Below are 11,352 nucleotides of genomic sequence, written 5' to 3'. Positions count from 1 at the left end.
CCGAGTCACTAGAGGTGTGTAGAAGAAGCTTCCAGCAGGGTGTGAGCAGGCGTTTCTGCTGCCACACCTTCTAGTCTTTTCCAGCCAGTAGTCTCTCAGGGAGTAACCTGGGATCTCTGACCAGAGAGGGGTGAAATCTGGCCAAACCAGTCACAACACCTGGGGTGAGGAGGGTGGAAGGGAGGCTCAAATCTGAAACACTAGACTTAGTAGAGGTCGGCAGGACTGCAATACTTTTTGAGACATTTAACAACCACCGAATCTTTTTAACAGTTTTAACAAGTTATATATATATATGTTTATTTATTTATTTATTTATTTATTTATTTATTTATTTATATTTTTAAATGTTTATTTATTTAAGTAATATCTACACTCAATGTGGGGTCCAAATCCATGACCCTGATATCAAAAGTCACATGCTCTTCTGACTGAGCCAGCCAGGTGCCCTAAGTTTTAAAAAGTTTTAATTTTTTATTATTTTTTTTTTTTATTTATTTATTTTTTTAAATTTTTTTTTAAGGTATTTATTTATTTATTTATGATAGTCACAGAGAGAGAGAGGCAGAGACACAGGCAGAGGGAGAAGCAGGCTCCATGCACCAGGAGCCCGATGTGGGATTCGATCCCGGGTCTCCAGGATCGCGCCCTGGGCCAAAGGCAGGCGCCAAACCGCTGCGCCATCCAGGGATCCCCAGTTTTAATTTTTTAAAAAAAGATTTTATTTATTTATTCATGAGAGACTCAGAAGGAGAGAGAGGCAGAGACACAGGCAGAGGGAGAAGCAGGTTCTATGCAGGGAGCCTGACGTGGGACTCGATCCTGAGTCCCCAGGATCACGCCCCGGGCTGAAGGCGGCACTAAACCGCTGAGCCAGTCGGGCTGCCCAGTTTTAATTTTTTTTTTTTTTTTTAAACAAGTTTTAAGAAGGAAGTTTTCAGGGACGCCTGGTGGTTCAGTGGTTGAGCATTTGCCTTCAGCTCAGGGGTGTGATCCCAGGGTCTGGGGATTAAGTCCCACATTGGGCTCCCTGCATGAAACCTGCTTCTCCCTCTGCCTAGGTCTCTGCTTCTCTCTCTCTCTCTTTCTGTGTCTTTCATGAATAAATAAAATCTTTTTTAAAAAAGGGAGTTTTCTGGGATCCCTGGGTGGCGCAGCGGTTTGGCGCCTGCCTTTGGCCCAGGGTGCGATCCTGGAGACCCCGGATCGAATCCCACGTCAGGCTCCGGGTGCATGGAGCCTGCTTCTCCCTCTGCCTATGTCTCTGCCTCTCTCTCTCTCTCTCTATGTGACTATCATAAATAAATAAAATTAAAAAAAAAAAAAAAAAAGGGAGTTTTCATTTTATTGTTTCTTTATTTTTATTATTTTTTAAAAGATTTTATTTATTTTTTCATGAGAGAGAGATAGAGATAGAGGCAGAGACAGAAGCAGGCTCCATGCAGGAAGCCTGACGTGGGACTCGATCCAGGGTCTCCAGGATCACACCCTGGGCTGAAGGTAGGCGCTAAATCGCTGAGCCACCAGGGCTGCCCTCTTTATTATTTTAAACAAATTTTTATTCACTCATTTAGGTAATCTCCACACCCAATGTGGGTCTCGAACTCATGACCTCAAGATCAAGAGTCACATGCTCTTCCGACTGAGCCAATCAGGTGCCCTCATTTTACTGCATTTTGAAATAAGAAGTACCTTCTCAAGGTTAAATTTAAAACTTACACAAGGGTATTGCAATGACAAGATTCCCAGAGCCACAGTTTCCTTCCATGAAGGCAAACACTTCACACCTCCCATTTAACAAGATTTTTTTTTTTAACCTGCTTTTAAAACTTCTCTCCTGCTTAGAGGCTATTTAGAGGCAAAGACTGAACTCCACATTGCAGAAGAATTGATATGGTTTCCGACCACTGTAGGGGTTCAGAACAAGTTGCAAAGTAATCAAGGCCCAAAGACTGGGGAAGAAACTTTGGCCTTTCCGCCTAACTGCCTAAAAGAATTTAGATGAAGATAGGATTCTTAGAAGAGGGATACATGAAATCACTGCATGATAACACAAACCAGGGTGGTAGACGGGGAGGGATTTAGCAAGTCTGTTTGTTAAAATTCCTCCTGATGTCCCATTGTTTCCCCAGCAAACATTTGTTTACCAAAACATTTACTTTCTCCTCTTCCTGTGAATTGCCTTCCCTCTGAAGTCTCACACCTCTACCTCCTCTCTTTAGTTCAGGATGACATGTATACCTCATTTTGCCTGACTGTCTTTGGAATCTCATGTGTATATGGATTCCCCATATGTACACATTTTAAGTTAGATTTTCTTTTCTTTTTCTTTTTTTCCCTTTTTTCTCTCTTTTTTATTTTTTCTTTTTTTCTTTCTTTTCTTTTTAAATTTTATTTATCCATTCATGAGAGACAGAGAGAGAGAGGGAGAGAGAGAGAGACAGAGACAGAGAGGCAGAGACACAGGCAGAGGGAGAAGCAGGTCGCATGCAGGGATCCCAATGTGGGACTCGATTCCGGGACCCCAGGATCACGCCCCAGGCCAAAGGCAGGCGCTAAACCACTGAGCCACCCAGGGATTCCCTAAATTAGATTTTCTCCTGTGAATCTGTCTTCTGTCAGTTTAATTCTTAGACTAGCTAGAAGAATCTGGAAGGACAGAGAAAAATGTTTCCTCCTCAGCACCAAATTTAAAGGAGTGGTATTGTCTGTCCATACCCTTGTCATTGAGGATAGGTGTCCTTTGGGGAGTGAGATGGAGCAGGGAGAAAAGGCTGGATGGTTGCTATGGTTACTGCAAGCCACAGAGCTGGGAGTGCTGTACTTCCCCACCCCCACTCACATGTCTTCAATGGGGTCTGTTTCTGATCCGGGTGCCCTGTACAGGCAGGCTCTGATGCCCAGGGCTGCCTCAGACATGGGCAACAAATATTTCATCTCGGTGCTCTCATGTCACAAAATGAGACCCTGCACTTTCCACTTCTCTGGCTTGTTGAGCCCCCACAGCTCACACTGTGATGCTTCTTCCAGGAATGTCTCTTTCTAGGGCTGCACAAAAACTGTAGGATCACATGCCAGCTTGCTGGAGCTGACAGCTAAATGAGTTTGGAGAGGATGAGGAGAATAGCATCATCAAATTTGACACAGCTAGAGAACCGTCAACTCACAGGAAAAGGCAACCAGCTTGCTGAAGATGAGACCAAGCCAAAACAAACTGACTATTGGCAATGGTTTTTCTTTTCAGTGCAGATTTAATGAAGAGTGGCTACTAAATTCAGATGCTGTCATTTATGACACCTCTCGTACCCCAGTAATCATCTTGTTAAGTAGATATCAGAATTTATATTTTACAATTGAGGATATTTTGGCTCAGAAGAATTAAGTTGCTTGCTTGGATTACACGGCTGGACTTCAGAGCTGCCTCTCAGCAGTTATGAGGTGGTTGTCAGTCGGAGGACAAATGTTTCCCCAAAACAAGATAGGCTGGGTTTAATATACATACCTGTGTGCATAAATTGATAGACCTGATTCATCTCCTTGACACATGGTGGTCAGTGGCCTGTGGCTTCTTCCATGGGTTTACTCCTGGAACACTCTTCAGTGAGGGGCTGTAGCAGCGGTGACTTCCCTCAAAGACCAGTTGGCTCCTCATTTGATCCTCTGAGGCCCCTCAAGGAGCAGCAAACAGTGGCACAGGTGGACTAGAAAGTGGGCCCCAGTCTCCTCAACTGTGAGTCTCTTTTCTGAAGAAAAGTCTTGGTCAATTGGCCAAAGACTGGGAAGCTCATTGAGAATGTCAGAATTCCAGTTCTAAAGATCCTGTGTAGTTATGTATGGGGCCTGGGAATTTGCATTTGATTTAAGGACTCCAGGCAGTTTGGACACAGGTTCAAGAAATTACACTGAGACACTCTTGGCCCTGGAATGGGACATTAGCTAGAGCAGGGCAGAAAAGATCCAGAAGCTTTTCTTTTCCACTGAAGCCCAAGTCAGCCTTCGAGAGGCCTTGAGTTTCAACTGACTCAGACCCTGCTCAGAACTGGGGAAAATAAAAATGAACTATAATATGATGAAAGCTTCTAAATGGATGAACAACTCCAATTAGTGTGTTCATTGTCCAGCTTAGCTCACTTGGGCCTCCTTGGTGACCATTGCTCTATGTCACATGCATAGACTTTCAGTGGCTAATTGTACTTTGAGGTTAATTAATGCCCATTTGGAAACAAAATGAAACAGAACAAAACATCATCATGTTACATCTAGACTCAAGATCTTTCTATGGTGTTATAATGGGCTGCATTTGTATTACACGATAGCACTCATTTGATGCCTGCCAAAAAAATGCTCATTTTCAGTTTCGAAAAAAATTATAAATGCCAAATGACACAATACTTTTTAATGGAGACATTTCTCTAGTCCATGAGAACAGGATTTAAAACCCAGTGACTTTTTAGTGTGGTCTCTAATCAGCTAAGGAAAGAGAGGGGATAAGGGGAAATCTCCTTAGAGGTTCTTAAACTGATAAGGCAAGAAACAGAAAAAAAATGAGCTGGATGTATAAATGTCTGAGTGAAGAGAATCCAGCTATGAAATCAGATGTGACCACTACATTATGCTGGAAACAGCACTGCATGTTTTTGAGAGATTTACAGTCATATTCAAATATAAACAAACAAATACATAAAACACCAGAACTGAAGCAAAGCCTAACCCGTATCCATTTTCTCATTTCTCCCCTGTAATAGACCTTTACATTGCCAGAGTCATCAATGTGTTTAGCTAATTTTCTAGTAATCCCTAAAGAGAGAGGTATGATATAGTAAAAAGTTAAGTGGAGCTCCCAGGAAAGTTCTTTATTCCTCATCTCTCTGCTCCCTGCCTGGAATGTATATTTGGCTTCTGGAGCTCCGGCAGCCATAATGAGACCATGAAGCAAACTTGATAGTTAGAAGCCATTGCCAGGATGGTGAAGGGGAAAGATAGGAACCTCAGTCCCCTCTGAATGTCCTATATATGAGAAAATAGGCCTTTATCTTGTAGAAGGTATTGTTTTTTATTATATGAACTTGAACCTATCTTGTGCCAGGTACTGTTCCAGGTACTAAGGATGAGGATGAGTAAAACGTACCAACAGTTCCTGCCTCATGAAGCTTGTAATTTTTTTTTAAGTCCAATGCAGGGCTTGAACTCACGTTCCTAAGATCATGACTTGAGCTGCAACCAAGAATCACACGCTTAACTGACTGAGCCACTCAGATGCCCCATGAAGCTTATAATTTTGTTGGAAGAGCAACAATAAGCAAGACAAAGAAATAAAACATATAGTTTGTTAGATAGTAATAATTACTAAGGATAGTAATAATTACTAAGGATAGTAATAATTACTGAGGAGTAAAAATAAAGCAAGGGAGCAGATATGAAGTGTGGAGGTTGGGAGAAGCCTTAACATTTTCAAGTGTGGCCACAGAAGCCACATGGGATTTTATCAAGGTACTGAGGTGATGTTTATATAAAGACTTAAAGGAAATTAGGGAGAGAACAGAGGTATTTCTGGTGGAAGAGCATTCTAGTTGGAAACTGCAAGCACAAATGAGACCAGAATGAGACCAAATGTTCAAGAATTAACAAGGGCTTAGCGTGGGTGCAGCAGGATGATTGAGGGGGTAGGTATTAAGAGCTGATGTTCGAGAAGTGATAGGGTCAGGTCCAGCAGGGCCTCATGGGCAATAGGAGGGATTTTGACTTCTACTCTGAATGAGATGGGGCGATGCAGAGTATTCTGAGCAGGGGAGTCATGAGATCTGCCTTATATATGAACAGAATCACTGTGGTTACTGTATTGAGATGAAGCAGCAGAGGGCAAAGGTGGAGGCACAGAGACTGATGGGGAGGTGACAGCATCATCGAGGTGAAAGGTAATGGTGGCTTGGACCAGTGAAAGCAGTGGAGGTAGGAGGATGGCGGATCCTGCATACAAGGAAGAGCCATTAAAATCATTGGTGGCTCCCCGGGCACCTGGCTGGCTTGGTCAGTAGAACATGCAACTCTTGATCTCAGGGTCATGAATTCAAGCCCCACATTAGGAGTAGAGTTTACTTAAAAAAGAAAAAGGATTAATGGTGGATCAAACATACATGTAAGAGAGTCAAGGAAGACTCTGGGCAACTGGAGGGATGGAGCCACCATCAACTGAGTTGGAGCAACCTGTTTCTTCCACCCTTCCTCTCAATGGGTGGAGTGGATTTGGAGACAGAACAGCAGGAGGTCAGCTTTGGATATTTGTTGTTGTTGTTGTTTTTAAGATTAAAAAAAATCTCTACACCCACCATGGGGCTCAAACTCATGACCCCGAGATTAAGAGTTGTACCTTCTATAGACTGAGCCAGCCAGGCACCCCAGTTTGGGATGTTTTGAATTTGAGATGCCCATTAGATGCCAAGTGGAGAGGTTGAGTGGAGATGGTCACTTTTCCTCTTAGGAGGAAGAGTATCTACTACATTCAGGGGCGAGGTCCATCCTGGGAGCCATCAGGATGTAGATGGTTTTCAATGTCATGTGACTAGAGGAGGTCACTAAAGGGGTGAGTGTGGAGAAAGAAAGGGATCTGAACCCTGAACCACAGGCCCCTCTGATGTTTAGAGGTGAGGAGGCAAGGTGGAACCAGTGAAGAAGGTGGAGAAAACCAGAGTGGAAGGAGGAAAACCAGCAAGCCCGAGGCTATCAGGGCCAAGAGAAAAAAAAATTTAGTGGGGAGAGAGTGAGAGATGGTGTTCATTGCTCGTCAAGCTGGCCATAGAAACACTTCGGAAGAGTCCTTGGTACATAGTAAGCATTCAGTTCATGGAGGGTGGTACTGTACACACACACACACACACACACACTTGTGCACACACACTGCACTAGTGCCGTGCAGCAGAATTTTCTGTGATGATGAAAATGTTGCCAACCTGTGCACTTACCCACAGGTGACTACTGAACATTTGAACTTGTGCCCAGTACAATTGAGAAAGTACATTATAGGAGGGGCAAACAAAATAAGATGAGGAAGTGTAACTTCTACAAACACCCTGAGGTATACATTCAAGTCAAGTGTGAACTCCATACCCTTTCCCTAGCCCTCCCACCCCCAACCTTAGTGTCCCTTCAACACACAGCCATGTACCCTTGATTTGAAAAAGGAAGCCCCCGTAAGTTTTGATGTACCAATTAGCACCCAGCTTGATTAAAATTTGATTACATTAAAATTAATGTAATATTAAAATTTAAACAGCCGTACATGGCTAGTGGCTACTGTATTGGATAGGACGGTTCATAGTCTATCCTGTGACCCTATTATAAATGTTCTCTTTTCTGATTATCAGTCTAATAATTATGTGTTTCAGTCAGTTAATAAGAGTGGTAGAGGGGCACCTGAGTGGCTCAGTGGTTGAGACTTTGCCTTTGGTTCAGGTCATGATCCCGGGGTTCTAGGATTGAGTCCCGCATTGGGCTCCCTTCAGGCAGCCTGCTTCTCCCTCTGCCTAGGTCTGCCTCTCTCTCTCTGTATCTTTCATGAATAAATAAATTCTTAAAAAAAATAAATGAGTGGTACAGAAAGGCCCTTCGGTAGAGTTTCACAAGTCAGGTGCATGGGAAAGGGAATTGTGTGAGCAAGCAAAGGCCAGAACTCTGAAGAAAGTGGGGTAGAGCTCGAGTCTCCCGAGGACTCATAGCTTGGTTCTCCTGCGCACTTAGCTGCGGGCCCCTAATGAGTTCCTGAATCTCTCCAAGCCAGCTTCATCCTCTGAGATGAGGGGTGCTAACAGCCCTGAACTCCAGCCAGAGGTGGTTACATCGTTTGCAGGGTAAATCAAAATGCGAGGCCCCTTGTTTGAAATCAAGAATTTCCAACTGGCAACAGAGGAGCACTGAGCTATGTGTGGGCCCTCCTGAGCGCGTGGCCCGTGTGACTGCAAGGTGGCACACACAGCTGTCTCTAGGGTTTGTGAAGGGCTGCTGGGTGGTCCAAGTGTTGGAAATAGTAATAGAGACAGGACTGAGCCAAGACCGGAGTGTTCGCTGCTGCTTGCTGCTGGACTGAAGGCTGGGGAGGGAGATCTTTCCTGTCATCTGTTCTGGGTCTTCCCTCTTTCCATGTCCTTAGACCAGTTTACAGCAAATCTTTTTCTAGGCCTGTTTGTTGTCTGGGTCTGAAATGACCATAGTCTAGCTCCTGGTAATTACCTGCATCAAACGCTGGCCAAGAGGCCATATAGGCTCAGCCCTGTAGCTCATGGATTGGCAAGAGGATCTCAAAAGGCCAGAGGAAAGGTGGGATTTGGGGGGTTAGACTGAGTTCCGTGTTCTTCTGTTTTCTCATAAGTACCTTTAAAGCCAAGAAGCAGCCCTCTAAATCCCCAAACAGAGAACAGTGAGCCCTGGGGTAGGGAATTATTTGCTTACCTCTGGAGTAGAACTTGGGCTGAGGGTGCGTGGCATATCCTGGCAGTGATCTTGGAAATCACGCAGGTGTGAAGCGTGACTCCCCTCTCCTGTTGAGAGCAGGAATCCATCAGAGGTGTGGCTGAGAGCAGGGCTGAGTGTGGGGGGAGCTGGATTTGGCAGGGCCGGGAGGGCTACAGGTGCTTTGCTCTGTGGCTCTAACACCAGATTCCTAGGCATCCCTGACCTGGGGAGGAGCTGCCAACACAAAGTCCAGAGGGGGCCTATGGGTGGGTTCAGTGTCCCTGAAGCTTCTTCTATCAAAGTTCATGGCCTCCTGGAGGAAGGAAAAAAGATGAGAGTGGGGTGGGGGAGACCTGGACCACTTTGGCGGCCCCTTACCTCATCCTGGATCCCAGGAGTTGTCCTCCTGGGCGGAACTGAGCAGCAGAGCATGGTACAAAGGCTGTACATCTGCTGTCCTGCCTCTTGTGTGTTTGTGTCCTTGGGCGAGTAACTCCATCTTACTGGGTCTCCTTTGCTCACCAGTAAACTGGAGATGGAACATCGCTGCTGGAATCATCAGAGGCTGCCATGAGAGAAGCTTGAGAGCTTCCAGCATAAGGAATTTGCCTGGCATTGAATTCCTTCCCTCCATCTGGCCGTCTCAAGTAGGATACCTGCCTGGTGACACCGCTGAAGTACAATATGTCTCTATCCTGACAATGAACATAACAGATGTTACTGCTAGGCACCTGCTGTGCTGGGGAACGCGGGGAGGATGAGCCAAGTAGGAAACATGAACTCCTACTCTGAGACAAGGACATCCATGCTAAGCAAAACACGTGCAAGTATAAACTTCCAACTAATGATACTAATGTACCTCAGTACTGATTATTAGGCATCCTAAGGACTATGGCCATTGAGGAGAACTTGATAGGCCTGGAGGTCTTCTTGGAGGAAGTGGGTACTGTGGTAGACTCTGAAGTGCCAGTACGGTCTCCACAGGAAAGGAGGTGGGAAGCACAGCTTCTGGCAGAGTCTTCTGGGAACAGCGACATGAGTAAATAATTGGGCAGGAGTGCCCATGATGCCATTTGAGTGCCATTGGGACAGATCTCTGAGGTCATGGGTTGAATGGAGGGAGAGATCTGGAGAGGTGAAGAGGACCAGGAGGGATCTCCTCAGCAGATCAAGGATTTTCTTCTGAGGGGCAAATATGCAGGCACAGGTATGAGAGCAGGGCAGTCACATGATGACAAAAGTATGGTGGGAGGGAATGGGAAGGTAGAGGAAGAGAAGCATCTAAAGCAATCTGGGTGAGTGACAGGGATGAACTAAAGTCCGGGCCACCAATATCCGGGCCTGGGAGACTGGAAGAGTCAAAGCATTTTATTTTTATTTTTATTTTTTTAAAGATTTTATTTATTTATTCTTGAGAGACAGAGAGGGAGAGAGAGGCAGAGACACAGGCAGAGGGAGGAGCAGGCTCCATGCAGGGAGCCTGATGTGGGACTCGGTCCCGGGACTCCAGGATCACGCCTTGGGTGGAAGGCAGGCGCTCAACCACTGAGCCACCCGGGCTGCCCGAGTCAAAGCATTTTAGAGATGGAAGTGATCTTGGAAGATTTACTCTTGAGCAGACATTTGCAAAACAGAACGCAAGTCAAGACCACCCAGCTAGGTAGGGGCAGAGTCAGGAAGCCAACTCCTAGTAAAGGTTTAGGGCAAGGGGATGAGGAAACAATGCATTTGCCTCTGGAGCAATCAGGTTTGGGGCATATGGGGACATATGAATCTATCAGGCTGCTGAAAATGTGGGCCTGGCACCCAGGGAGGTATCAGCTAGCATTTGGGACACTCTCATCATAGAATAGAGGACACGGTTAGAGCCCCCAAGGGGCAAGGTGTCTGGGTGGCTCAGTCGGTTAAGTGTCTGCTTTAGCTCAGGTTGTGATCCTATGGTCCTCGGATAGAGCCCTACATTGAGCTCCCTGCTTGGTGGGTAGCCTGCTTCTCTTTCTCCCTCTCTCTACCTGCTCCCCCCAACCCCACAACCTGCTCATGCTCTCTTTCTCTCTCTCAAATAAAATCTTAAAAAAAGAGAAGAACCCTAAGAACCCTGAGAGAAAAAACCAGAAGCCCAAAGACTGATTCTTGAAGTCCAAGAACAAAATCCAGGACAAAGGGCAGAGAGGTGGGATGTGGCCTAGATGTGAACATGGTGATCAAGAAAAAAAAACAGGGACAGCCCAGGTGGCTCAGTGGTTTAGCGCCGCCTTCAGCCCAGGGCCTGATCCTGGAGACCCGGGATCGAGTCCCACATCAGACTCCCTCCATGGAGCCTGCTTCTCCCTCTACCTGTGTCTCTGCCTCTCTCTCTCTCTGTGTCTCTCATGAATAAATAAATAAATAAAATCTTTTTAAAAAAAGAAAAAGAAAAAAAACAGGTGTTGGTTAGTGCTGTCTAGGGGCTTGGACACTTGGCTCTTATCCCCCCGCGAGTAGCAGATGGCTGTGAACTCTTTGACTCCTCTCCCACCGAGACTTGGGGTCTTTGCTTCCTCCCCTTAAGTGTGGGCAGGCTCAGTGATGGATGTGCCCGGAGACTAGAATGGAAGTGATGCCATGCTGGCTTCCAGGCCCACGTCTCCAGACACTGGCAGCTCCGACTCTCTGCTCTGAGAATACTCGCTCTTGGAACACAGCCACCGTGTTGTGTAAAAGCCCCCAAAGTCCTGTAGTCCAAGGGAAGAGGAATCAAAACTCCTGGCTGGCAGCTGGTACTGACTCCACAGCTGTGTGATGCCACCATCTTGAAAGTAGATTCCAGTTGAGCTGCCCAGAGAGGCCACCCAAAGCAGAAATAAACCATTCCTGATGAGTTCTGCTAGATATGTGAGCAAAATAAAGGTTGTTCTTAAGTTACTT

This window comes from Canis lupus, chromosome 20 (genome assembly GCF_003254725.2).
Source record: "Canis lupus dingo isolate Sandy chromosome 20, ASM325472v2, whole genome shotgun sequence".
Taxonomy (NCBI): Eukaryota; Metazoa; Chordata; class Mammalia; order Carnivora; family Canidae; genus Canis; species Canis lupus.
The sequence above is the reverse complement of the archived record's forward strand: the minus strand, read 5'-3'. Positions refer to the sequence as shown.